At 40.9% G+C, this 24,005-nt stretch overlaps 1 protein-coding gene across 5 annotated transcripts in view; it reads right to left on the reverse strand.

The window, feature by feature from the left end:
- Nucleotides 1–24,005, reverse strand: part of ATP10B (ATPase phospholipid transporting 10B (putative)) — a 322,916-nt gene that overhangs the window by 251,170 nt on the left and 47,741 nt on the right. For all 5 annotated transcript variants that reach the window (XM_032403662.1, XM_032403663.1, XM_032403664.1 and 2 more), the window contains exon 2: nucleotides 4,408–4,471. The gene's annotated coding sequence lies outside the window, so the exon portion shown is untranslated. The remainder of the gene's footprint in view (nucleotides 1–4,407; nucleotides 4,472–24,005) is intronic.

The following is a 24,005-nucleotide window of genomic DNA, read 5'->3' on the forward strand; positions in this document are numbered from 1 at the left end:
GAGTTTAAAAAGCAGGTTATAGAATAGCTTGTATTAAAAGGAATTCACTTACGTAACATTGTACATATGTGTGTTGTATTTATACATAATCTTTATCCTTATTTTATATATAGATACATATACATACATTTATATAGGCATACCTCATTTTACTACATTTCATTTTATTGTGTTTTGCTAAAATTGTGTTTTTTACCAATTAAAATTTTGTGACTACCCTGGGTTTATGAGCAAGTCTGTTGGCACCATTTTTCCAACAACATTGGCTCACTTCATGTGTATGTGTCAAATTTGGTAACTCTAGAAATACTTCACACTTTTTCATTATTATTGTATTTGTTATGGTGATATGTGATCAGTAATCCTTGTTGTTACTATTGTAATTATTTCAGGTTGCCCCAAACCACACCCCTATAAGATGCCAGTCAATAAATGTTGTGTGTGTTCTGACCGATCCACTGACTGGCTGTTCCTCCATCTCTCTCCCTTGCCTCAGGCCTTCCTGTTCCCTGAGACACAACAATATTGAAATTAGTCCCATTAATAACCCGCCCCACAGTGGCCTCTAAATGTTCAAGTGAAGGGAGGAGTCACATTTCTCTCATTTTAAATCTAAAGCTAAAACTGATTGAGCTCAGTGAGAAAGGCAAGTCAAAAGCTGAGAAAGGCAAGTAAAAAGCTAGGCCTCCTGTACTAGTTAGCCAAGTTGTAAATGCAAAGAAAAAGTTCTTGAAAGAAATTAAAAGTGCTACTCCAGTGAATATGTAAATGATAAGAAGGTGAAATAGCCTTATTGATGATATGGAGAAAGTGTTAGTGGTCTGGATAGAAGATCAAACCAGCCACAACATTCCCTTCAGTCAAAGCCTAATCCAGAGCAAGGCCCTAACTCTCTTCAATTCTGTGAAGTCTAAGGGAGGTGAAGAAGCTGCAGAAGAAGTCTGAAGATAGTAGAGGTTGTTCATGAGGTTTAAGGAAAGAAGTTCTCTCCATAACATAAAAGTCAAGGTGAAGCAGCAAGTGCTGATGTGGAAGCTGCAGCAAGTTACCTAGATGATCTAGCTAGTATAATTAATGCAGATGGCTGCACTAAAAAAACAGATTTTCAAGGTACACAAAACAGGCTCCTGTTGGAAGAAAATGCCATTTAGAACTTTCATAGCCAGAGAGAAGTCAATGCCTGCCTTTAAAGCCTCAAAGGATAGTCTGACTCTTCTGTTTAGAGACTAATGCAGCTGGTAACTTTTAAGTTGAAGCCAATTCTCATTTACCATCTTAGACTTCTTAATCCTAGACTTCTAGACTTCATAAGAATTATGCTAGATCTATTTTGCCTGTGCTCTATAAATGGAACAACAAGGCCTGGATGACAGCACTTCTGTTTACAACATGGTTTACTGAGTATTTTAAAGCCACTGTTGAGACCTACTACTCAGAAAAAAATATTCTTTTCAAAATATTACTGCTCATTGACAGTGCACCCAAGAGTTCCGATGGAGATGTATGAGATTAATGTTGTTTGCATGCCTGCTAACACAATATCCATTCTACAGTCCAAGTAATTCTTACTTTCAAGTCTTATTATTTTAGAAATGCATTTCATTAGTCTGTAGCTGCCCTAAATAGTGATTCTGCTGATAATCTAGGCAAAGTAAATTGAAAACCTCTGGCATGGATTCATCATTCTAGATGTCATTAAGAACATTCATGATACATTAGAAGAGGTCAAAATACCAACATGAACAGGAGTTTGGAAGAAGTTGATTCCAACCCTCATGGATGACTCTGGGAGGGGGGTGGCTCAAGACTTCGGTGGAGGAAGTAACTGCAGATGGGATGGAAATAATGAGAGAACTAGAATGAGAAATGGAGCCTGAAGATGGGACTGAATTGCTGCCATCTCATGATAAAACAAACGTATGAGTAGTTGCTTTTAGGGATGAGCAAAGAAAGTGTTTTCTTAAGATGGAATCTATTCCTGCTGAAGATGCTATGAAGATTGTTGAAATGACAACAAATGATTTAGAATATTTACATAAACTTCATTGATAAAGCAGTGGCAGGGTTTGAGAGGATTAATTCCAAATTTGAAAGAAGTTCTACTGTGGGTAAAATGCTATCAAACAGAAACACATGCTACAGGGAAACTGAAAAGAAGGGTTAAAGAGGCAAACTTTATTGTTGCCTGATTTTAAGAAATTGCCACAGCCCCTCCAACCATCAGCAACCACCACCCTGATCAATCAGCAGCCATCAGCATCAAAGCAAGACCTTACACCAGCAAAAAGAGTATGACTCTTTGAAAGCTCAGTGATGGCTAGCACATTTTAGTAATAAAGTATTTTAAATTAGGTATGTACACTGTTCTTTCTGACATAGTGATATTGCACATTTAATAGACTAGTTTTGTGTAAACATAACTTATTTTTTAAAGATTTTATTTATTTGACAGAGACACAGAGAGAGAAGGAACACAAGCAGGGGGAGTGGGAGAGGGAGAGAGAGGGAACACAAGCAAGGGGAGTGGGAGAGGGAGAAGCAGGCTTCCTGCGGAGCAGGGAGCCCGATGTGGGGCACGACCTGAGCCAAAGGCAAATGCTTAACGACTGAGACACCCAGGTGCTCCTAAACATTTTATATGCACCAGGAAACCAAAACACTCATTTGATTTGCTTTATTGTGATATTTGCTTTATTGTGGTGGTCTCAACTGAACCCATAGTATTTCTGAGTTATGCTGGTATATGTGGTTTGTAATATAGCTCCAGGAGGACTTCTCTGGATGCATACACACATCTGTATCCTGTGCCTCAGTCATCGCTGGGGCTAACTGATGAACTCAAACGGAAGTGTCTAAAAATAGTACACCTTGGCCAGGTAACATATTTTTATTATAACTGAGACCTTCAAAGCCTAAGTCAGGGATTTGTGTGGATATTTTAGGTAGATCACTAATAGGTTGGGGGGCAAGAAAGTCTTTCTGCATCTCTTCAATCACTTCCTATAAATGTTCAAATGTAAGAACACACATAGCTCATAGGTGACTCAAAACAGAATGGAGACATCTAAGGAAATGTTACCTTTTTTTTTTGGCTGCACAAAGCAATCACCTACAACTGAATGATGTTAGCACACAGAATAGTGAATTTTAGAGTCATTTAAATAGCATGATCTCTTACTGGTAATTTTCAAACATCAAATTAAATTCTTTAGCTAAAAAATTTTGGTTTTAGCCTTTCTTTTCCTGTTGATTTTTTTTTTCAGACAGGTGGAAGGTCTTATTAAGCCTCAGTATCTATAGAGTTGTGAATGTCTTTGTGAAGATCCCAGACAAAATTAAAAGTCAAATTAGCAATGCATATTTAATACTGCTTTGTAGTTTGTTTTTTTAAGTTGGCAGCAATGCTTAGTTTTTGAGGAGGAGTATATAATTATGCAAATTGAAGAAACAGCCTGCATATGGTATTATAATGCCTTGGGTTTTATATCCAGAGTCAAAGGTATTTCTAATATTTCTTCAATTTATCAATGACTTTGGGGGAGGTTAGCCAAGGCTAGGTCCCTGCTTTTTCTCCAGTGATGGAGTATATGACACCTTGGAACTTAGGTACCTGTACAAACATTCATCTTGGAGGAAATATCACTAAGATTTGCATAGTTTTGCCTTATAGCAGATAGCGTTGATTGCCTTTATAATAGCCATTCCTCCTTCCTTTCTCCTTTTAAACAAGACTTCAATTTTGTTCAGATATTCACTCTCTTCTATGTGATTATGTGCTTCAGGGGATGTGGATACGATCCCTAGCCCCAGGATAGGACTCATGATTGGTCTAAGTCAATCAAAGTGGTCCCATCAGCTTGCAAGGGATTGATTTAAACAAGGGTGTGTGACATGCTTCTGACCAATGAATGTGAGTGAAAGCCTGCTGGGGGATTTCTGGAAAGGCTGATAAAAAGAAATAAATGAAAGAGACAGCCCACTGAAGAGGTTAGAATCCAGACTGTGGTGACATTTTTGAGCTACTCAATAAACCAACTATGGACCTGTCCTACTTTAGGACTTCTTGTTCTGAGCACTAATAACTTTTTTCTTAGCTTTTCTTTACTTTTTCTTTTATTATTTAAGCCATCTTGAGTCTGTATTTTGTTACTTGCAGCCACGAACACACCTTAATAGTTCTGCACCTTGACAGTTCCTACATTGCTCTGGTGTGTGTGTGTGTGTGTTTGTGTGTGTGTGGCAGGGAGAGAAATTTAAGTCACATACTTAGCATCTGATTTAACAATGAAGCCAGTTGATGTTTGCTTAAATGAACTGGAGGAAGGAACGGTAGTTTAATAAGGCTCATCTTGGCACGAGAGAGCAGTCCATATTCTAGATCCAAAGAATAATAGGAAAACTACTCACTATTCACACTGTTGTTTTCTCTGAAACAGGTGTCACCAGTTCCACTCCTTCTATCAAGGCAAGCCTGCAAGACATAGAGAGAAAATATATACAAAATATACAATCTCATTTTGGCATCAGGCAGTAATCAAGTATTTTGCCTTCTTCTCTCCAGGTGCATGTCTCCAGCTTTAAACAGACTCCACAGATCTGGACATTTTCCCAGGAAGTTGTTTCAATAAGAACAGTTTATTCCTATCAGGGAATCAAGTCTACTACTTTATCTGCTACCCTCTGGAATGTTCCCATAGACTCCAGCTAAATGCCTACTTGCTCCATGAAATGTGTACTGGCCCAGCCACTCAGTGCATTTCATCTCCTTTGCCACATTGATTGGTTCAGGAATGAGCATAGGACCCAATACAGGCCAAGGAAAGTCAGTCCTGAAACTCACATGGAAAATGTAGGGGCAGAGATCTCTTTTGACTGTACTTAGAATGGTGAGAAAGCACAGCTGGAGCTTCCAGCTCCAACAAGGAAAATGAAGACTGCAGTTTTGAGTGAGGGATACCAAGCCCTGATATTATTTGGGCACCTGGATCCAGCTATGATTTAAATGCTTGAACTTTCCAGTTGTGTGAACCAATACATGCATGCTTTTGATTAAGCTCATTGGGTTTTCTGTTCCTCCCAATCAAGAATCTTCAGTAATACAGGAAGGTGGGTCAGGTATTATAATTCTCACTTTACAAAGTATGAAATGGAGGCTCAGAGAAATGTTAAGGTGGGGAGGTACAAGACCTCTAATTCAAGGGCTCCTTCCATTGCTGCACTCTACTCATTCAGTGATTCATTACAGTAAAATGGGAAGAATTGACACACTCATTGCTATCTTTACTGACTTTAACATTTCTGCTTTTGAGAAAATGGATGAATCTTCCACAGGGCTACCAAGGGAGATAATCTATATTATTTTAGCAAAGTAAAGATTGTTACATATACTCACACACGCATATGCATGTACACACACACACATTATAGAAGGTCACAGTAGGTATTTTGGATTTGTGCAAATCTTTTCCCCCAAGGATCTGTCCAGGCTACAGGCTGGCTCTGGTTGAAGCCCACTCTCCCCCAGGGGACTTCTGCACTAAGTCTTTGGATCATCTCTGCTTCCTCTGTCACCCTCATGCCAGCCTTGTCTGCTGGTCTGTGACTAGACTGACGGCAAACTCTCTGCCCAGCAGACTGACCTGTGCAGTGACTCGTCTCCCTGCAGTGAGTCACTAAGCAGGGATCAAAAAGTGGAAGCCTGCAACCCAAATCCCACTCCTCTGTATGTTTTGCTTGACTCACTTTTTTTGAACTACATTTAAACACTGAGAAACTTTACATAAAAACTTAGGTTTCAAGCTTTGCTTGAAAAAAATCAAAAGGACTGTCAACTGTGTGCATTGCCACAAGGTGACATGGGCCAAATCTGAGTGGTATCTGAGTCCTTTAGATGTATTTTCTTCCTTCACCCTATTTCCCATCTGGCCTCCTTTTACTCATTTCTGCCACTTGCCTGGCCACTGTGAGCATACACATTTTCAACCCATGTGCTAATTTTCCTTTGACCTATTAGGGGCTAACCCAAATGAGATGCCACCTTGCCCTCCAGTGGCCTTGTCTGGAAGCAGCCTATTTCTAGCCAGGCTCCCACCTCCGGCTCCAGTCCCTCCAGAAATAAAATCACATTATGTGAGATTTCATTTTATTATTTCCTTATCCTTGCTGCATCCTCCAAATCCTCTGTAAAAAATAGAGGACTTATTTATTTGAATCAGAAAGACAAGTTTTCTAAATGCTCTTGTAAAAATATAGCTGCCCTGTGTCCTGCAGGAGAGAGGGACTTGAGGGAGGCCATGTGGTATAATCCACTAGGCATAAGATGAGAAGTCAGAAGACTGTCACTTGGTGAACTTTCATAAATGATTTCTTTCTCCCTACCTCAATTTTTCTCTCTATCAAGAGAGGAAGTTGAGCAAGATTAGAAGTTGTAAACCGGTGGCTTACAAACTGTATGCAGCCAATAGATCCAATAGATGGTATTTTTTCTCTTTTGCCAACAGCTAAAAAAGAAGAGTATTTCAACTAAGAATCCAGATAACAGATGTGTCAGAACTATCTAGCAACCCTTGACAGTGGGCTAGCATTCTTCCATGACAGTGGTGATTAGATGGGTTCATCCCAGTCCTCACTCACATCCTAATGGACAAATACACATACCCTGACCACTTGCTTCATTTATTTACATCCCTGCCTGCCCTTGTAGGCATTTGCTCTTGCCACCCTTAGATGAGATGACCTTTGAGAACACATCATCAGTCCCAATTCTGTGGGTGGAAACCAGTGATCTGAGAGTTAGAGACAATGTGGAAAAGAGAAAAATATTCTGAGCAAAAAGACCTCACTGTGCCATTTCAGTAAGCCTCAGTGAATCACTCCTCCTCCCCACTTGGCCCAGAGTTGAAACAGCAAGACGCCCAGGCTTTTGTGAAGGTCCCACTACATGGTTAAACCTGAAAAGGCAACAGCTTGGTTTTGAAAGTAGCAGAAATATTCTTCCGTTGGGGTTGCTAGCTGATTCTCTAAGTAATTTGCAATTCAAGTGTCTCTTTGTTTTGTATGAAAATTTGCTGCTATTTGGAAAGTGGGGAAGAGCTAAATTGCATCCTGCTGGTTTTACTTTGACTGTATCAAAAAAGAAACTGTTAATCTGGTTCCATAATTAACTTTCCTGTTCTAAAAAGGCCCTGGGAGAGAGTCCAGAGAGTGGCTGTCAACTCCCTGCTTCTCTCCTCAATAACTCCTTTCAACAGGATGCCCTAAAAGGAGAATGGATCCAGGTGGGCATTGGTTTGATTTTCCCTTTTTCTGATTTTTCTTCCCTTTTATTCCCATCCAATCAAGATTTACCTTACTGTGGGTCAGGCACTGTGTAACCAGGGTGGGTATAAAAATAAACAAACTCTTGTGGAGCTGCCAGAGAACATAAGTTTCCATCCATCCATTCACCCATCCATCCATCCATCTGTTCAAAATGTGTTAGGTTCCTTTATTATATGCCAGACACTGTGCTAGGCATTGGTATGTGATAACTGCAAAAGTGACTTAATCAGTATCCAAGAATTCTAAAGTGAAGAGATGACTTCTGGTAACAGTTGGTTTCATGGGGAAGATAACATTTAAATTGGTTTTGACCCCTGTGATATTTGCATATGTACACGTGTGTATACATATACTCATATGTGTGCATAAAATGCTAAAGGGACAGGATAATTGACACAAGCAAAGTCAGGAAGAAGACTGGAAATTAAGCTTGATGATCAAGGGGAGACCACTTTGGCATTAGCAAAATGTTAATGTTAGTTTGGACTAACATTAAGAGCTAACACTCATTGACTATTGGGAACTTTACTAAGCACTATTTATCTATTATCTCAATGAAACCACATAAAGCCAAGTAGTAATTATTGGTTATATGCTACAGACAGGAAACAGACTCAGGTAAGTTCCCAGGGAATACACTGGCAGGATAAATGGCAGAGGTGGGACCTGGATCCAAGTGACTTTATAGCCTAACTATTAACCATGAGGCTACACTGCCTAGTGGGAAAAAAGACTTGGATGGCCACCAAGTAATTAATATCACATTCATTCATTTATTCATGCAAATGTATGCTTGTTACTACTCTGGGCAAAACAGGACCCTGAGAGCTGGGGAGTAAAGAAAAAAGGACAGACGATGTCCTTGTTCTCTTGGAGCTAACATTCCATTGACCTCACAATGAAGTGTCTCTCTCCCTCAAAGTACAGGAGGAAGAAAATAAAAAAATCAAGGCATAATGGGTTTTTAAGGAGAGCACTATCAATTAGGTGACTTCCCCAGCTCCACTTAGATAATTTAGATAGTACTCCATTTCTTCATTTTCTTGGAGGGACATTTGTTCTCTCCTTTCTCTTCTCTCTGAAATTACTGCCTTGGGTATAATACACCCAATTTCCAATCCTATCCTCAAATCCAACCTGAAAGAATCTATAAGGAACTTGCTCTCTGCAACCCACTCAGCAGACCTAAGTAATTTTTCAGAGTTTCTCAGGCTCTTTCAGCTTCAGGTCTTAAGGAAAGTTAGAGACAAACACTAGTATTCGTCCATACCTCCGTGAAAAAACTCCCAGTGTTCACCAAATTTGGCCTGAAACCTAGCCCATCTTATTAGTTGATATACTGTCCCAATTTTTTTTGGAGATCAGGCAAAGATACTGCATTATTCCTGAGAATAAGAGGAGGCTAGGATTCCTGACTGTCGAGGCTACCAAGGACCCCAGGTATCCAATACAGGTGGACCCTTGGGTTATTATACCTGTAAATGAGGGGGACAGCTGAAACAAGATCTTAAATTGACAGAAGAAGGGGGGTATACAGAGAGAACTTCATATTCTCTAACTATGGCTGACAGAATAATGACCCACAAAGATGTCCACGCTCTAATAACTGGAATTTGTCAATTTGTTACATTACATAGCAAAAGAAATTTTGAAATTAAGGTTACAGACCTTAAGAGAGAGAGATTATCCTGGATCATCTCGGTGGGCCTGAAGTAATCACATGGGTTTATAAACGTGGAAGAAGCAAGCAGAGATATGCAGTGTTGGAAGAGTTGGAGAGATTTGAAATGTGAGAGAGACTGTTGCACTGTTGTGAGTTTGAAGATGGAGGAAGGGGACCATGAGCCAAGGAATGTGGGTAGGATCTAGAAGCTGGAAATAGTCTTTAGCTAAAAACTAGCAAAAAAAAAAAAAAAAAATGGGGGCCCTCAGTCCTATAACCTGGAGGGGGGCGGAAGTAAATTCAGCCAACAACCTGAATGAGAAAGGAGATGGATTTTCCACCAAGAACCTCCTGAAAGGAACACACCTTGTTGACTCCTTGATTTCAGCTTAGCGAGACCCAGTTGGACTTCTGACTTATAAAACTGTAAGATAAATAAAATTGTATTGCTTTAAATCTCCAAGTTTGTGGTAATGTGTATGGTAGCAATAGGGCACTAATGTGCTGACTTTTATTTAGCCCCCATCCATTGTTAAGTTTGATATAGCGTCAGCTGGGGTTTGCAAGCTGCTTGTTCTAGTGAGGACTTAGTATGATTGAATGCAATATAAAACTCCAAATAGCAGTTGCTTAAACATTTTTTTGTTTGTTTTTGCTTTAAGGAAATCTGGAGGTAGGGGCGCCTGGGTGGCTCAATTGGTTAAGCATCTGCCTTTGGCTCAGGTCATGATCCTAGGGTCTTGAGATCGAGCCCCGCACCGGGCTCCCTGCTCGATAATTCTTTTTTGGGGGTTTTGCTGGATGGTTCCCAAAAGGTTATAGGTATGAAAATGACTCTGGCTGGGATGCTCTTTCCTCCATACTGACTAAAGGCCCAGCTCTCCCTCTTCCCAGCCCTTTTTCCTTTTTTTTATTATGTTAGTCACCATACATTACATCATTAGTTTTTGATGTAGTGTTCCATGATTCATTGTTTGCATATAACACCCAGTGCTCCATGCAGAACGTGCCCTCCTTAATACCCATCACCAGGCTAACCCATCCGCCCACCCCCCTCCCCTCTAAAACCCTCAGTTTGTTTCTCAGAGTCCATAGTTTCTCATGGTTTGTCTCCCCCTCCAATCCCCCCCTTCATTTTTGCCTTCATTTTCCTAATGTCCTCTTTGCTATTCCTCATGTTCCACAAATAAGTGAAACCATATGATAATTGACTTTCTCTGCCCTTTTTCCTAACTCCAATTTGTAGTTCTATTCAATCTTAAGGGCCCATTTCAAATCTTACCCCCTCCAAGAATTTTTCCTCAAGTTCACTCAGAGGGAAATAATCCCCTCCTTCCTTAAGCTTTCATAACACTAGGTTTATATTTGTTCCTTGTCACACTTCACCTTATGTGACAGTTATTGCTATATGTGATAGCATCTTTGCCTTCTGGAATGCAGGCCATTGTCTTATACATAGTTGAAAGTCTCAAACATGGCATAAACTCAGTATATGCACGACATAGCAGAAACTCCTAGTTTGTATCCATAGTCCCCTTTTCCTAGAAATAACCCCCCTCCCTTACCCTAAGTGCTATTCATATACATGGCTGTCCAACTGGCTATTTCAGTGCCGTCTCCCTTGGGGTTATGTGTGATCATGTGACTAAGTTAGGGCCAATGGAATATGAATAGGACAATTATTTGAAAATTATCACTCATCTCCATAAAGATAAATCCACTTTTCAGGACTTTTCTTCTTAGGCTCCTTCCAGTTGGCTGGAAAACAGTAGAGGAGTTTCCTTGGAAGCCACGTGTTGAGGATGGCAGAGCTAACTGGCCAACCTGTGACTCAGAATGCCCTTGTGGAGCTGCCTACCTGCCCTAGACCACTCCCCCACTTTTGGACTGTGAGGGATATACAGGTTTGCTCCTCTAAGCTGTTGGGCTTGGTCTCCCTGACAGCATTTTATCTGTGCCTTAACTCACTCATGTGATTGATAGGAATTGGTCTCTTGGCCTATGGACAGACGTCTGGCTTCCTTTCCACTTGTCATTTTCTAGGAGGGAGGCACCTAGGCTTAAATGATGAGATCTAAAATACTAAACATACAATTCAAGTGCATAATGCCCTACCTTGAAAGTAGCCGAGGGCTCCTGGTGAGAGAAAGCTCAGGCTCACTTATTTTGGTTAGCTACGACAGTTAAGTGAATAGGTTCATGCCTAGCATTTTATTATTTCTGCTGGAGTCACTCTTGAAAATATCTTTTAATCAGAAGTATGTCCAGGCTTCCTAAATAATGTTTTGCACCAAGATTCATTGCTGATTTATTCTTCTCAAACTCTTCATTTTAGAAAATTGTCTTTTACTACATTTCTTGCCATTCAAAACTTTCTTTATAAAATTCCATTTTCTTTACCATACTTCTTTAAGAGCCTATTTAGACAATTCTGCTTATCATTCATTTCCTAGCTGGCTATTAACAATGAAATGTCTTGTGTTTGTATTTTGTTTAATACTTTTCAAAGCCCTTTCACAATCTAATAGCATTTAATCATGAAGAAAGCCTGGTAGGTTATGCAGAAGAAGTATTAGTATTCCTACTCCCTAGATCAATAGTCCTCAGCAATAGTGTTGTATAACAGTAGCATTTAGTAATCCACTGTGAAGTATGTTATAATGCAAATCATGTTTTTTTTTCCCCAGATAATAAAATGTCTTTCTTTTAATTCATCCTATCAATACAATAGACAGTTTCTCAGGAGTTATGTCCTAGAAACTGTCTTCAGCATGGGGAAAACAGTGGTGAATGAAAGAGACAATATCCCTGCTCCTAAGCATCTGATGGGTAGCAGACGAATCAAGATAGTAAATGTCTACTGTTTCATCTGTCCTACATTAATTCCTTTCTCTGGGCAACTGATTACTTGGTGCTCCCACTGTGTGATTCTGATGGGGTTGCTGACTACGAGGGAGTCAGGTGATCCAGGTATGCCTTTTCTGAGTACTGTATTCCTCTGGCTACAATGACTGGTTCAAGGGAAGTAACATGACCCAAACCTGAGCTGAAAAAGTCTTTTCTAGGATTTGTAATTTAGGAAAAAGGAAGCTACAGAGGCTCTTTGATTTATTATTACTGGGCTGGGATGATGTAATCTTGGAGCCAACTGTGGCAGTTCTTTTGCCACATGGAATAAACCTTTTTGCAATAGAGAAGTGGAACCAAGGAGGTGAGGTGGTGGGGAGAAGAGGAGGCAGGCATTGAGGGACAGGTAGTCACAGCAATTTTGAAGGACACACACTAGTTGGAGCAGATACTAAAACAATGCCTGGCTCATAGTAGGTACTCGCTACTTATTTATTGAAATGGTAAATGAAAAAAGAGATGAACACTACTTTTTAGCCCCTTTGTCTGGGAGTCCCTATCACTCTACAGTGTTGAGCAGAACAGATGCTCAAGACATATTTCTTGAATGAATGAATGGGTGGATGGATGGATGAATGAATGAATGGCACCATACTGACTGTGTCTTCAGCTAGGTGGAAAGGAGTTCAAGATTGAAAAAATTCCCACTCTCTTATTCTGTCATAAATTTCATCCATCCTCAAAGTATGGCAGAGCATAGTGGTAGTAAAGAAAAAGTGCTTAGATACCAGGCAGGCTTGGCGTTCATTTCTGGCTTTCTTGGTAGTCAGCTATATGATGTTGAGAAAATAATAACCACCCCATCATAAGGGTTTTTGTTGAGGATATACTGAGGTAAGTGTAAAGCTTTAAGCAGAGCAGTTGACATATAATCAAAAGTTATAATGTTACCTGTATTTGTTAAACCAATTTTTATTGAGTGAGTGTCTTCTAAGCCTGGGGATACAGGAGGATGAGACAGATGAGGACCTAATCCTCAAGGAGCTTCTGTTTGAGTGGGAGGGATATGATAACAAAGTAAAAAACAAATAAATGAACAAGGAACTTGAGGAGATAATTCAGGCCATGGATATTAAAGTAGGGATAGAAATAAACAGAGCCTCCTCTAGTCCAGGTGGTCAGAGAAGGCCTCTAAGGGAAGATGACATTTGAACTGAAATCTGATACTAAAAGAAGCCAGCCATATGAAAATATGGGGAAAGAGCACTCCAGGCAGAGGGAACTGCAAGTGCAAAGGCCCTGAGGTCAGAATGAGTTTGGTGTGTTTGAGAATTTGAAAGAAGGCAGGGTATAAAGAGTCAAAGAGAAAATGGTGGAAGGAGAGGTCAGAGATGAAGGGTTAACTCACCAGCCATTTAGACTGACTTATACTGAGGCAGGCACTAACATAAGTTAGGAGCCAGGAATATAAATAAGAAAAGGCAGAAACTACCTTAAGTAGTACTCAATCTATTTATTCTCACCAAATGTTGTTAAAGGAGGTGTCCTGTAAGTTGAATTTTGTATAGCCACATTTTGACCATACCTAACACATCTAATTGAGTTAGAGGTAGCAGATAGTTCTGTGTCAGGCTCTCTCCACTGAGAAAACAGGAGGCAGTTACATAGTAAACATGAGTTTGTCCACAGGAGAGAAATCTGTTTACTTAATGTAATTACATTTCACCAAGTACAAATTGCATCTATGTGATCCATGCAATGTTTTGGAGGAGGAGAAATGATGGTGACAGCCATCTGAACCCCAAGTGGCCAGTTAAACTCCATTCTTGTGAAGGATTGCACCACAAGTCATGACCAAGCTCTTTATCCACTGGCTGTCCTTAGACATTTTCTGATTTCTGTATGCAAAGTCATTTGTACGTACTGCTATGTTTTAGTCATGTGAACTTTGAGGGTCTAGAGGTCTCAGAGCAAAGAGAGCAATTTATCTATAAGCTAGAAAAGGATAAAGTACAAAACTGATCAGAACTCAGGCTTAAGGGGTGCCTGAGTGGCTCAGTCAGCTAAGCGTCTTGATTTCTCCTCAGATCATGATCTCAGAGTCCAGGGATCAAGCCCTGTGTTGGGCTTCATGTTCAGTAGGGAGTCTGCTTGAGATTCTCTCCCTTCCTCTTTCTCTGTCCCTCCCCCACTCATGTGCACTCTCTCTCTCTCAAATAAATCTTAAAAAAAAAAAAGAACTCAGGCTTAAATCAGGGCAGAATGAGATATCAATCCATTTCCTGAAAGAGTACCTGATCCTTCTCTCCTTAGATGACTTTGTCTATTCTCATGGCTTTCTTTTTCTTGAAGATTTTTATTGATTTGAGAGAGAGAGAAAGCACAATCAGGGGGAGGGGAGAGGGAGAAGTAGGCCCCTCGCTGAGCTGAGCAGGGAGTCCTATGCAGGGCTCCATCCCAGGACACTGGGATCATGACCTGAGCCGAAGGCGGCTGCTTAACCCACTGAGCCACCCAGGTGTCCCTCTCATGGCTTTCTTAAATACCATCTATAGGCCGATGATTCATAAATTATATCTCCAGTTTAGACCATGGCCTTGAGCTCTAAACTCATGTATTCAATTTCTGATTTGACATCTCCACTTTGACTGTTTCATAGGCTTTTCCAACTTTACATGGCACTACAATTAACTCTTCATAATCTGGCTCTACTTGTCCTCCCCAGCATTCTGTTCCTTCCTTATTCTCCATCATCTCTGTAAATGGCACCACCATCCATCCGTTTGCTCCTGACTTATCTTTTATCATTTCCAACACTTAGTACATTAACCAAGTCCTATAGGATCGACCTCCTAATGATGTCTCAGATCTGTCCTCTCATTTCCATATGCACAAGCACTACAAAAGTCCAAACCTCCACCACCTGCTGCTTAGATCAGTACTATAGACTCCTAATAGGTTCTTGCTTTACTCTTGCTCTCCTATAATGTTTTCTCCACTGAGAGATTTAAAAAATGCAGTCTCTCCTCCTCCAACACACATACTTCTAAGACTTCAATTCATTGTACTTTGAGTTTTATTTGTATTTTTTCCCTCTGGATTGCAAGATGAAAAGTAGCATCAGTCCACATCTACAATCTCATTCCACTCACCTTACCATCTCTAAATTCTAGACACACTGGCCTTCTAACTGTTCTAAGAATATAACAAGCCCACTGGCCCCTTTAGGGCATTTCACCTTAATTTCAGAGACCTTGTCTAATTCCTCTACCTAAAGTAGAATAATCAGTAATAGACTCTCCCACAGCACTTCGTCTTATTCATAGAAGTGTTCAAAATTCAAAAAAGCACTCTCATGTTTTATTATTATTGTTGTTGCCTGTCTTCTCCATATTATAGCATATTACACAAAGTTGTTCATTATTATCTCCCTAGCCAAACACACTGCCTGGCATAGGGTAGGTCTTCAATTTGTTGAAGGAATAAACAAATAACTGTATGAACAGATGAATGTTTTTTGGTGATTATAAGGATGGAGGCCATGTTATATAGAAATCATTCCCCTTTCCATTTCAACACTGACATGCATGGTACATTGGCCATTTCATTTATCTTCTTATAAACTATCTTTTAAAATCCTGATTAGAAAAAGATTCCTTGAGTTGAGTCTCAGATTACCTCAATAGCAAACAAAAACAAAAACAACTTCCTTAAAATTTTCCAGTTACCCAGACAAAAATATCTTCTGAATATTATAGAAAATACCCATATTATTCTTATCTTTGGGCAAAACCACTGAAGACTGTTGGAGAGAGAAGCCTTGAATCTGTTTAGTATTTATTGTACAGAGGAGATTTGTAGAAAGAGGAGAAGCAATGTGACCACAGAGATAGAGACTGGAGTGATGAGGCCACAAGTCAAGGAATGTCAACAGCAATGAGGAGCTGGAAGAAGGAAATAACAAATTCTCCCCCCTTAAGCCCCCAGAGGAAGCTGGATTTTGGACTTCTGGCCTTCAGAACTGTTAAGGAATAAATTTCTGTTGTTTTAAGTTACTAAATTGGTGGTAATTTGTTACGGCAGCCATAAGAAACTGATACAATATTCATTTGTACTATAGGTATGATGGAGGGTCACTCAGCCTCGTTAGCCCAGAGCCTACATTGAGGCCAGTCTTTAATGTCACCATACCTGGTAACTCTACCAGGCCCACTCTAGAAATCAATGTATATAGTCTGTAAACTTTTATCTATCAATCAATGTATATAGTCTAATAAGGAGAGCTATGAAGGACAGTCTTATCCTTATCATGCTACAAAGCCTTCTTAAATACTCAATGTTCGTATTCCACTTTCCATGGCAGCTACTATTTTCCCCTTTTTTCTCTTGCTCCTTTCTCTGTGGCCTTTCTCCTCCAGCCACCTTCAGCCATGTGGAATCTCCTCTTTTCATCCTCACACCAAGCCCTTTCAGCCAACATAGCAGCAACTGGTTAAGAAGGGCCCAATCTTGTTCTGGGTGCTATGGAGATTTCCACTTTAACTAGCAATGTGAAAATATTAAACATTAATAGTAACAATAGTAGTAGTAACGGTAACTAACAGTCACTGGTTGTTTGCCATGTGGCAACCTTGGTGCTAAGCATTTTTAATGTATTATCTCTTTCAGTCTCCAAAAACAGTACTTCCTAAATGAATTCTTTCACAAATGTATTCGTGACAAAGCCCACTGTCACATCCTTAGGGTTCCTGACTAGTATTGCCTTGTTTCACATTTGCACGTGCCCTTCCCAAAGATCTCCTTCCTCCAGAAGGATATTGGATTCTAACCAGCAAATTGCAGAGAAAATTACATTTTATATTTACTGCCTGATAAGTGATTCCCTTCTCCTCTGACATATTGTTGACTATAGACCCTTACAGCAAGTGGGAATCTTGAGAGTGAACACTTTACCCAGGTATCACCCCCAGCATACCTGGAGGACCAGAAGGGAGTCCAGAAGGAATAAAGGCAGAAAAGGCGCTCTTCTGAGCCAGCCGTCTCTTGGAGTAAAAGGTTGAGTGCCATTTGCTCCAGGAGCATCAGGATTTAGTTTAACCTGAAGCTTACACAATCCTCTTAGGGTGGGAGCTAGAGGGGAAAGAGAGGGGCAGAACCTAACCAACTGCTAGGGGCACCCAAGGGTAGGGAGCAAAAGCTCTTCCTGAGTCTCTGGTATGCTTCAAAACTCATTAAGCACATATGGCTCCCAAGCCTCTAGAGGCCCAGGAACAGGGCACCAGAACCCCTGGCTGAGAAAGGCACCATCTGCTGCATCTTCCTCTTGAATATTTTGCCTGCCATAGCAGCTGGGTTCAGACACCTACTCCACCTGGCTCCACTGGGTCCGGCCCACAGATGTGCCTAATGCCCTGGAGGTTACCCATGGTTGTGTGCACCCTGAATTACTTTCATTTTTTGCATGAATACCAGCTCCCTTTTGCTCTGAAAGCAACTTTCCAAGTCTTCTCCCACCTGTGTCCCTCCACGCCCCTGAGACAGCCAGCTTTGCCAGACTGTTTGCTCTGAGTTCTTCCTGCAGCACTTTTTCAGTCCCTCTCTGCTTGAACTTAACACATCATATTTTACAATTATTTGTGTTTACCTCTGATCTCACCTCCAGCCTAGTATCTTTGAAGACAGGAATTATATTTCATATACTTCATGTCCCCCACGTGCCTAACCCTGGCCTTGTATATAATAGATACTAACATGTTTTTTTTTTTTAAATAAACAACTATTCATTTAGTACATTTGATTATTGACATGGGACTTAATTGGTGCTGGGGGAAAAATTATGGGGGAACAAACCAGTGTGGAACTCCTGGTGGACAAACTTACATTTTAGTGAGAAAACTAAGAAAATCCACATACAAACAAGAAAAGCATCGACATAGTGCTAAGTACTAGAAAAGAAATAAGTGTGAAGACTGGGAAGCAATAATTCAATAGAGAAGCTTAGATAGGATGGGCAAGGAAGTCTCTTTGAGGTGGTGACATTTTAACCAAGACATGAAGGGTGAGAAGGAGCCAGCAAGGCCAAGAGATGGTAGCCTGGGGAGTATTCAGGCAGCGAGGACTTGAAAGTTCAAAAGGGCAAAGGTGGGAAAGAGTTTGACAGATCCAAAGAACTGAGGGGAGACCACTGTGGCTAGAGCTTAGCTGGTGAGGCTGGGGAGTCAAAAGGGAGACGTACAGGGCTGAACAGTGTCTCCCTATAATTCAGGTCCAGTTAGAACTTCAGAATGTAATCTTATTTGGAAATAAGTCTTCGTAGTTGTAGCTGATTAAGGTGAGTTCATGCTGTTGTGTGAAGACAGAGGCAGAGATTGCAATGTTACATCTACAAGGTCCGCTATGCCAAGGATTGCTGGGCTTCACCAGAAGCTGGGGAAGAAGCAAGTAAGGATTCTCCCCAAGAACATTCAGAGAGAGCATGGCCCTTCGCACATCTTGGTTTTAGACTACAAGCCTCCAGAACAGTGAGAGAATACATTTCTGTTGTTTAAAGTCTCCAAATGTAGTAATTTGTTAGAGCCGCCCTAAGAAACTGATACAGGGGGCAAGCAAAAGACAGTTTCATTATCAGAGAAATGGAGATCCATGAAAAGGTGTTAATAGCAACAAGAACTGATTTTTTTCAGACTTTAAAAAGGTATATCAAGTGAATGAAAACAGTCTTCATGCTCAGAACACCCTGTCTCTCCTTAAGACTGAGAGACTTATACCCTTTACTATGCCCTCAGCAACATAGCTGCCCACTGATGGGTACAATGTGTCACTCTGGGAGATTGGTCATCTGGTTTAACCATCTCCACCATTACCAACTTGAGGTTTCTAATCACTTCCCTTCTATTTTTGAACAAACAGGATTATACTTCTGCATTTTGAATTTAGCTGCTTTTTTCCCCAGACACGTAGTGATGACTTGTGTTGTCCTTTATCCTCCTTCCTCTAGCCCCCTTCAGATCTAATGGAAAACATTACACATTCCAAAGTCACTGTTTTTTTTTTTTTTTTAAAGATTTTATTTGACAGAGCAATCAAGCAAGTGAGCGAGAGAGAGAGGGAGAGAGAGATAACACAAGCAGGGGGAGCAGCAGGCAGAGGGAGAGGGAGAAGCAGGCTCCCCGCTGAGCAGGTAACCCGCTGAGCAGGTAACCCGATGTGGGACTCGATCCCAGGACCCCGGGATCATGACCTGAGCAGAAGGCAGACGCTCAACCAACTGAGCCACCCAGGTGCCCCACCAAAGTCACTGTTAATTAATGCTGATGTTTGCTTTGCTGACATTGCTATAAAAAGTGCTTATTTAAGGGATGAAGTGTTTTTTTTTCTAATTCTGAACGCAACTTTCAGTATGTGCCTAAAAATCAATGGATGACTAGATTCAGGTGCCCAATTACAGCTTGAATTAAACCATTCATGAGCGATAGCTGTCTAATGTTTCTGGAAAAACACATAACTTGAGGGGAAGAATGGCCAAATGGGGAAGAAGCCCCAGAAAGTTCTGGAGTACACAGCTTTATGCAACTTGATAAAATTTGGAGTTCTTAGTTTCTCAGTCTGGAAGGAGATAATTTTCCTTCTTCCTTTTAAGTGATGAGTTCACCTATAATTCTCATCTATTCAGGATGCAAAATTTTCTGATTAGAAATTTAAACCTCATTCCTTGCCAACTGTAATAAGGACTTTTGAATTTGAGCACTAACAATGTGTCAGTTATCAAACCAAATGTTGTATAGTCATTATCTCATTTAAGAAGGAAATTGTATGTCATTGATAATGATGAAAATGTCAACAGCTGTTGTCATTTATTCAGTGTCAAAAATCTTCATTGGCACTTCATATACCTTATTTCTTATAATCCTATCATTGTAGGGTATTGGTCAAAAGAATGAACTTGGAGTCTAACACCCAGGGTTAAAATCCTGGCTCTGCAATTTAGCAGGTGAGTGACTTAGTTGCTTAATCTTTCTAGATCTCAGTTTTCTCATTGCTTTATCTTTCTAGATCTGTTTTCTCATCTTAGAAATAAATATAATAAAAATGTCTGTTTTATAAGGATTAAATGAAGTCCTGTAACATAGTCTGGCCTATAATAATAAGGTTGATAACAAAAATTATAATGATAATAATAGTAACAATTGTATAGCATTTGCTATGCATCCAGCCATGCTTCCATACATAGATATTATCATTCCTATTTTATAGATGAGAAAACTGAAAAGTAGAGAGGTTAAGAGACTTGTCCTCTATCACACAGCAAAAATATGGTAGATCTGGGATTTGATCTGTCACCATTTGCCAATGGTAGCACTGTGATGTAGAGTACTTACTACAGGGGTTTGTATAAAGTATGAAGTTATAGGCAGTATATTCCTGCCAGAGAAGGATCTTGGATCTTGCTTAGCGGTCTCTATTCATGTATTTGATTTGGCTCCTAATACAATTGCTTTCTTTTCTTCCTCCACTGAATTCAGCAGAGATAGGCCATTTCCCTTTGATTATCAGTATTTGCTCATACTGAGCAAGAAGTATTTCCTAATTATCATTTTGGGTAGATGACATCAACTTAGGAAACAAATTTAAAATATTCATATTTCAAGGCTCAGGTAAAGACCTGCCTCTTCTAAAAAGCTCTGAAACTTCCCTGTCATCTAGAGCCCTTGTAGGGCCTTCAAAACCTGGAACTTTCTTTTACCTCTTATTAAATAGGTGTAATGCAGAGTTTGCTGACTCAGTTCCACTTTCATGCCATAAAATCTTGGTCACACCACAGAATATCCTAGAGTTACAGCCCAGAGTTTCACATGAACTGGTGCAACTCTGACCTCCTTCTTGATTTCTGCAGCCCAGGAATCTACTGGTGATGTATTTACCCAGCACCCCAGATTCTGGGGTCCTTGTGAGCATGGATTCCTTGCCCAGGGAACTTCCAAAGCCACAAACCTCACTGGGAATTAAAATGGTGCTTCTTTCCCAATAGAAATGCAGACACTGCCCCTCCGTAACCTGCCCCTTCCCTTTGTCCTGTTGATCTTGCATTTCTCTGCTTTTGCTCATGTATCATAAGTCCCTTCATATTGACAGCTCCATTGGCCTCTGCTTATAGCACCCCTTCCCCTCAGTCTCTGACTGCAGCCAGGCTGAGAGTCAGGGAGATGCCTGATCTTTTCCTTTGTAGCTCTTATTACTAATGGCAATTAAGCATCAGTTTTGGCATTTCTGCCTCGGGTCTGGCTTCCCCATTAGATGATAAAGTCCACGAGGGAATGAAATGAATATGCTTTGCTCCCCATCTCACATTTTGAGCACAGTCATGAACACAGTGGTGCTCAGTAAATATGTGTTGAATGAGTGCTGCATGAACAAACCATTCTGCTTTCCTGAACCCCCACCCCACACAGGAACCCAAGCGAGGAAGGCAGAAGTTCTAAGGCAAATCAATGCCTAGGAAGAGCCCAACCACCTACCCTGACCCCTGGCAATATATACCCCAAGTTCACCAGTTAATCAGAGTCCACTTCTGGATTTCAATTTCAGTTCTTGAACTCAGAAGATACATAGCCCACGTGGTCTTTCCAAATAGACTGGAAGCTTTGAAGTTAGAAACAATATCTTCATCTTAGCACCTTCCACTTCATCTAGCACAATGCCTAACACAGAGCTGCCCAAGAAATACTTGTTGGATTATGGCCAAGCATGACGGTCAAGATGAGCGGTGGCCAGAGTTCCCGTCTATTTCTAGGTGTCTTCCAGTCATGTCTGTGGAGGTGGAGGCATGGAAAGGATGTTTGCAACAACTTTTTCCTTAAGCTCACCTCTCTAGACATGGTTTATACTACTTCACATGAAGTACTGAGAAACTATTTCCTAAAAATATAGGTAGATCTTAGAAAGCCTAAAATAAGCTAAGGAAGATGAGCACCTCATGACTGCTTCCTTCTACACTAGACAAGGGGAGGAGCTCAATGCTTCCTGATTTGCCTCAATTTGCAAAGACAGAACAAAAATATCTAGCCCAGTTGTGCAGGGTTTTTTCCTCAGGTAATGTCAGGCCACGAACTCTTGACTCTGCCCCTAAATGAAAGCCAGGAGCATGCTTAAGCCCCAGCCATGGACCGTTTCAAGCCATGGTTCTCAACTAAGGGCGATCTTGTCCCCCAGAGGACACTTGGCAACACCGAGACACTTTTGACTGTCACAACTGGGGAGTTCTCTGGACATCTAAATGGAAGAGACCAGGAATGTTGCTAAACACTTAAAATGAATGCAAAGAACAATCCTCACAACAAAGAATTATTCAGACCACAAAATCCTGAGGTGAAGACTTGGCCTAGATAATTCAGAAACAGAGGTCAAGGGGCCCTGAATTCACAGAGTCTGGGCGCTTGAATCCTTTCCCCTTCTTCCTGCCCAGTGTTGGTTGCTCGTGGCTGTACCTGCCTGTGCCCCCAGTGCAGCCTCCTGAACACTATGTGCACATTTGAGGGCAGCTTGGTTTCAGACTTGCAGCCACCGCTACAGCAGGATCCCAGAAGAGGAGGGATGTGCTTTTGTCTGGGTTTTCATCCTTCTCCTGCTGAGTTCACGAGAAGAAATAGTTTCCAGTTCCACAATTCTGCATCTTCCACCTCATTCCAGAAAAAGGAAGAAGGAGAGAAACAACTGGGGATCCCCATAAAGTGCACTTACTGCTTGCTCAGAAGGAAGGAATGACTTCCAGTTGACCTCATGCTTTTGCACAGGCTCCCGAGGCAGCCTTTTTCTTTAATGCTTTCCCTGGGGCAGGTTTCTGTTCTCAGGGCTTCTGTTAGCTCATCTTCCCTAGAGGGTTTGGATCCTGCTGACCTGCCTTTGACTAGCCAAGTTATCTTAGACCTCTGAACTTCAATTTTTCCTTTTACGTAAAAGGAAAATTCTATTACCACCCATTTTTGTTGATAAATTAAACAGCCATGCCATCACCTGCCATGGACCACCACCTCTAAATATTGGCATGAAGGGGGCGCCTGGGTGGCTCAGTCATTAAGCGTCTGCCTTTGGCTCAGGTCATGATCCCAGGGTCCTGGGATCGAGCCCCGCATCGGGCTCTCTGCTCTGCGGGAAGCCTGCTTCTCCCTCTCCTGCTCCCCCTGCTTGTGTTCCCTCTCTGGCTGTCTCTCTCTCTGTCAAATAAATAAAAATAAAATCTTTTAAAAAAATAAATATTGGCATGAAGATTACCGCATGCCAGGGAATGTGCTAAGTGTTTTATACTATCTCCCTTAATCCTCACCTACCCCATTTTTCAGAGGAGTAACCTGAGGCATAGAAACTTACTTACTCAAGGTCACATGGCTTATATGTGGTGGAATAATATAAACCTGGTAGTTCAACCACTGAGCTCTACTTTAATGGTAAACAGCTCTGGATAATGTAAGATACTATATAAATCTCAAAAATTTTCCCTATGCTTTATATTTGTTCTTCTTTAATATTTACTGAGCATCTCTTGTATGTTACAGGTTCTGCTAGAGTAGATCAATGATGATGTTCCTTCAACACTGCCCCTTGAAGTTTTCACAGAGAACAGAGATAAAATTTCTGACACCAGTTCCTGACCCAGCCTACCATTCTCAGATGCCTCCTGAGTTCAAATGCTCAAAGTCCCAGCAAAAAACTCCTATTAAATGTCCTATACCTGTGTTAATGCATAATGACAGACATATTTGCCTAATAGCTACACCTATAAAGGATGAGAGTTACGGGTGTCCATCACCTTTTCAGAGAAACGTTTGTCTTCGTCAAAGTCCCCTCTTAGTAGCATGTATTCTCAGCACCTGTTTAGTCTGATTTCCATGTGTGATAAGAATACCAACCACTGTTTTCGCTCCTCATTTTTACCTGTGTCTTCCACAGGGGTGGTACCCTGAGAATGTTTAAGGAATAAGGCCAATGAGTGAACTCGGGTTCCTGCTATGTGCCAGGTCCTGTGCGAGGCACTCTGCATGCATTACCACGTAAGCGTGCTGCAGTGCTGACATTTCTCTTATCACGTGAGCATGCGTAATGTTGACATTTCTCTTACCACGTGATTATGCGTAGTGCTGACATTTTCCAGATGATGCAACAGGCTCAGGAGTCCACAGTC

The sequence above is a fragment of the Phoca vitulina genome, unplaced genomic scaffold, assembly GCF_004348235.1.
Source record: "Phoca vitulina isolate PV1807 unplaced genomic scaffold, GSC_HSeal_1.0 scaffold6, whole genome shotgun sequence".
NCBI classification, from domain to species: domain Eukaryota; kingdom Metazoa; phylum Chordata; class Mammalia; order Carnivora; family Phocidae; genus Phoca; species Phoca vitulina.